Raw genomic sequence first — 6,035 nt, forward strand, 5'->3', positions numbered from 1 at the left:
TTTTGTAAGTCACACTTTCGTAAGGTTGGTCTGGACCATTCGTAGCTCTCTCTTAGCGTTGTTCAGGTCTAAATGAATATAATTCTGAAGTTTTAATACACCCAGACAGTATTAAATTAGGCTAATTCAAGTGTTTTCATGCAAAGAATAAAATTGTCATTACACTGATTGTTGTTAGATTTTTAATTATATTATTATACAATATTATTAATTGAATTAAAACGCTCTTTTAAAGGCCAGTGAAAGCATAGGCTACTGTCAGTTAAGTCATATTCGGACGCTAATATTGTTTCTCACAGGGGTAAGTCGGTGATTTTAGTGCCGTCCGAATCCATAATATCAGTGTTTTTCTCACCCAATCCGCGTAAAAATCCCTGGCCAAATAAGTTTTTCTGTTTTTTGACAAACAGGTCGTGTGGTAATTTAATTGCCGTCTGAATCCACATATCCGAGTTTACAAGAGATTCAAAATTCACGGTTTAAATCCTTTTTGATCACTGCCGAGCACCGTACGCAAGATGTAAACTTTTATTACTGAAATGCTGGAAAGTATTTACACAAGAACAATATTTCATCACAGCTCCACCTCAGCGAACAAAAATGGGAAAGAAAAGGCGGCACGTAAATTTTTTAAAAGGTTATTGTGGCAGCAATAGGCTATATGTTACAATTTTAAAATATGTAGGTTAGGCTATTATAGGCTATTATAACTTGGATTATTTTTAATAATATCCAATAATCATAATAAATTGCAATTTCAACTATTTCTGAAGTGCTTCTTTTATAAAGATGACCGCTTTTTCACATAAACAGCCCCTGCACGAGAGAATAATTGATTCTCGAGCCATCGATTTCAAACAATTCAGCACCATGGCCACGGACAGCGCCGGGTCACGTCGCACTTAAGAAGGTATATCTTAAGCAGCTTTCTAAGGTATAGTTCGGGGAACACACTTAGGAAAATAAACAAATTTGGTAAGATATATCTTTCGAGTCTTCTTAGCAGGCTAAGAGTGAGCGTTATCGGGAAACCGGGCCCAGAGCTTTACACGCAGGCAAACACGGCTTGGGTAACGCAGGAAAGCGCATTCCTATAGTCGTTGTGTAGTTACCGATACTTGTAGTTACCGATATTTTTAGTGTAATGCGTTACTTTACTTCGTTACCCAAAAAAGTAATATCGTTACTGTAATTCGTTACTTTGTAACTCGTTACCCCCAACACTGTTGGTTAATCTGAGAAGAGAAGGAAGTGAAAAGACATTTTTGTTGTTTCAGCTTTTGATCGTTTGTTCAAAAGTATAAAAACAATCAACTGTTCTAACAGTTACAAACACAACACAGTTTCATAAAAACAAAACAAAATAAATCCCAATATATTTGGTAAATTAGATGTGTGGCACAATTACTGGTACCCATTTAGTCAGCATTCTGTGCCATTACTGTATATTACCTATTTAAAGTCTCCTCAGTTGTGCTCATATGTTTTATAACAGGCCAGGATAAAGAACTGCAGCCGATTGGCAAGGACTTGGACAAACCACACACAACAAAGGGTAAGCTGTTTTTCAAATGTCTTATTAAATATGTCACACTTTCAGAATTAAGTAATTTCAATTGGAATCTACACAGAGACCCATTTATATTGACAACAGAGTTCCCTTAAAGGGCTTGTTCACCCAAAAATGAGAATTCTGTCATTAATTACTTGTCCTAATGTCGTTCCAAACCCGTAAGACATTTGTTCATCTTCGAAACACAAATGTGTGATGAAACAGAGAGGTCCAGAGACGAAAAGCAGGTAATGTTCTCTTTAATTGAAACAAGATAACGCCGTGCAGGCTGATAACAGAAAGTCACTTTTCAGACAATGAAACAAAGACTTAGTTCGTTGCTTTTCTCAGAATATGAAGAAACAGAGGATGCTGTAGATCAGCTCATTGAATGTAGAAACAGAGGATACTGTCGATCTGGCCACTCCTGGGCAGCGAGGACTGGGAAGCAGGTGAGCAGTGGAACCCTCTGCTATTCTCCACGGAGAACACTGGGTACAGCACAGAATAGGTAACTCACAGCAGATGATAACAGTTGCACAGTAGACAGCAGGACCCGACAGGACAGGACAGGACAGGACAGGACAGGACAGGACTAGGTTTCTTCTCAGAGCAATAACAATCGACGTGCATCACAGTCAAACAATAATCCGACAACACAGACATGAAAGAGAGAGCTAGATATAGCGAAGACAAAAGAGAAAGATTGAGAACAGGTGTGTAGGAGGGATGTGAATGAGAACCAGCTGATGGAGATGGGATGTGAATGAGAACCAGCTGATCGAGATGAGGTGATGCGTTAATGAGTGTGTGCGTAAATGTGTGAGAGAGGAGGTAGTGAGACGTAAAACAGCCAGCAGAGGGAGACAAAGGAAAGAAAACGAGAAGGACAGAACCAGGATCATGACAAAATGAAGATATTTTTGATACATCATTAAAATAGTCCATGTGTCTACAGTTGTTCAACCTTAATGTTATGAAGTGAAGAGAATACTTTTTGTGTGCAAAAAACAAACAAAAGCAACGACTTAATTCAACCATTTCTTCTCTTCCCCGTCATTCTCCTACTCTGTTGACGTAGTGTAAACAGTGCAGCGCTTCCGGGTTCTACGTCAGAACACCGGCTCACCATTGGCCGATGCTGGTCATGGGAGCACCACGACACACGCGTGTGATGCTGACACAGGAGCGTTCTGATGTAGGATCAGGAAGCGCTGCACTGTTTACACTACTTGCAGAGCGTAGGATAAGGATGTGGAAGAGAAGAAATTGTTGAATTAAGTTGTTTTTTTTGGGGGGGGGGGGGGGTTGTGCACAAAAGTTTTCTCATCGCTTCATAACTTTAAGGTTGAACCACTGTATTCACATGGACAATTTAACGATGTCATTACTACCTTTCTGAGCCTTGAAAGTTGTAATGACGTTGCTGCCTATGGAAGGACAGAATCCTCTCATATTTCGTCAAAAATATCTTCATTTGTGTTTCGAAGATAAACTAAGGTCTAACAGGTTTGGAACGACATGAGGGTGAGTAATTAATGACAGAAGTTTCATTTTTTGGGTGAATTAACCCTTTAAATTTCATGTGGAGGTCAAATTTGCTTTCAAAAACAAGTTTTTGCTTAATTTTTTTTTCCGTGATCTGTATTTATTTGATATGTTATTCACGGTCATGTCGTGTGGGATAACAATTACTTTTATCCCAATCACAATTCACAATTATTCAGTATCTTCACAAAACCCACGGAGAAAGTGGTCTAAAGACGAGATTCAGGCTGTGGAAAAAACTCTGATAAACTACATCCACTCTGGAAAGGTTCCTGGTAAAGCCCAATGCGTGGAGTGCACTGAAGGGTCACCAGCAGCACTTCGGGGGAGACGTTGGGAGGGGGTGAAATTTTATGTTAAGAATCGTATTAATGCCTTAAAGCAAAACATGTAGAAGAAAAGGTCCTTTACCTAGATGTTTTTCTTCTTCCTATGTTTGTTGCAGGCAACAAGTTCAAAATGTGTTTCAAAACTCAAGTTAACACACATCCGTAGCAAGTATTTTAGAGGTGTTTTGACAATTCACAGCCACCGTACAAGCGAATGCCAAAATCCAGAACTAATCAGGATCATAAAACTTGGTGGTCTTGTTTTTAATATGCGTCTCCAGTATTGCTAGCAAAGCTTCAAACTGAGCCGCTGACATCCTGAAGTAAACCTTGAATCGCTCGGGATAATCCCGCAGTAAACTCCTCTTCCTCTCTACGATCTCAGGATTGTTGGATTATAATAATAATAATAATAATAATTCGTTACATTTATAAAGCGCTTTTTCTGAGACCTCAAAGCGCTTTACATAGATGGGGGAATCTCCTCAACCACCACCAATGTGCAGCATCCACTTGGATGATGCGACGGCAGCCATATTGCGCCAGAACGCCCACCACACACCAGCTTACTGGTGGAGAGGAGACCGTGATGAAGCCAATCAGTATATGGGGATGATTAGGAGGCCATGATGGACAGAGGCCAAGGGGCAAATTTGGCCAGGATGCCGGGGTTACACCCCTATTTTGGATGGACCCAATATTTTTAAGAAGAGAGAGGACAACAAAATCATCCTCACTCCTTAAAGATTCCATTTTGTATTGTTTTGTGAATTATTTCACAACGGATTAATACACATCGGACTCATTTTTAGGATGACGAATAAGAAAAAACACAAGTAGCAATATATCTTGTTGAATGCCAGGCATGTGCTTGTGTTTTAATTACCCGTGGGTCAATGCCCCATTAACATTTCCTGCTTGTCATACAACATGACTGTCTTATTTATCAGAATGTGGACCTTTTCAGATTTTCAGTTGAAGAAAAATAGATTCCTGTTAAACAGGAAGTGAGGTGAGGCTGTTGACACCGTTTTCATCCATACAAATGGTCTATTCAAATACAAGAGTTTATGGGAATAAGTAAATTGTAAAATAAAGTAAAAATCCATAAAAATATAAATATAGACAATTCTCCCTTTTAAACATCTCTTTAATGATTATCTAAACTTAATATTAATTGTTAATCTGGTACAGGTTTAAATGTGTATCCAAACTGGTGAACGTGATTTCACCAAGTACCACATGTTCCAGGATCAACATCTTTGTTGATCCTGGAACATGTCTTACTTGGCAAAATCACGGTGACCATTAAAACTAGATAACCTACAGATAACTCATAATAGTGCCACTCGGTGGTGGTTTGGGGTAAAACACAATGGGAATGTCCCCACTAGTATAGAAAAACCTGACAAATATTAACCTTTCTAAAATTAAGAATTTCTGATAATAAAGTTGATTTTTGGGATTAAAAAATTCCCCCAGACACTTCTGATTAAAAATTATGGCTTTATTGTATTTAGAAATTGCTGACCTTCTAGTCAGGAGTCCCTACAACGTAGCAAAAACAAGTGTGTGTGCATGTGAGAGAGTGTCTGAGTGTGTGTGTGTGAGTGAGAGAGTCTGAGTGTGTGAGTTTGAGTGTGTGTGTTTGTGTGTGTGTGTGTGTGTGTGTAATGTGTGTGTAAACATTTTAAGGAACACTGCATATGAATCCATTTTCCGTGACCAATCTAACTAATCTAAAGTGAGGCTATTAACTCCTAATAAACAATTAACAGTACCTTTAGTACGAGCTAATTAAACAATAATAATTGTGTTAATTACAGAGACAATGAATGGAGAATTCACTATTTGTAAACAGCCTAATATATTAACAATGTAGAGACTACAATACATTAACTATGAATTAACTATAAACTAATAATTTGTTAATGATTTGTACTGTAAGTATCATATCACTGTATACTCACTATAAAGTATTACCCAGTCTTCTAAAGCTTTTAACACTAGAAATGCCCACCTTCAGCATCCTGGAGGTAATCTCTCCAATAGAAGACCGCTCGCTTTCATTCGCTCGTCTATTGCTTCCTGTCTCCGCCCATCTGATCTCAGACAGCCCATCCATGATGTCTGCTGATCGGTTCCTGTAGTGTAGCGGAGGACAGCATGAAGAGCTTCTGGATGTTGCTGGATCTTCTGGAGGACTCCAAGTGTTTTCAGTCCATCTCTAAACCTAACAGAGAAGATAATCCAACACTGCATTATTAAACCGTGTTCCTGTCACGTTTATCTTCAGATAGTGTCACATTCATGGACTTTTAGTTTGGCATTGTTGGGGAAGCAGACACACTCTGTCAGTGTAAATCTAGACGCATCGGGGGTTTTCTGTTTTAGCTGAGGATGGTGTTGTTTAAGTGCCACCAAATTAAATAACTAATCAGTTTTTACAACAGAAATTATTCAATCAAAAACTTAAGCTTTTCTTCTAAAGCAAAATGAATTTCCTATTATGACTGTCAAGCTGCTTTGAAGCGTTCTGTGTTGTGAAAAGCGCTTTATAAATGAAGGTGACTTGACTTGTCAGTCACATGTTTCCTTTGTTTGAT

This window comes from Scardinius erythrophthalmus (assembly GCF_964197995.2).
Source record: "Scardinius erythrophthalmus genome assembly, chromosome: 9".
NCBI classification, from domain to species: Eukaryota; Metazoa; Chordata; class Actinopteri; order Cypriniformes; family Leuciscidae; genus Scardinius; species Scardinius erythrophthalmus.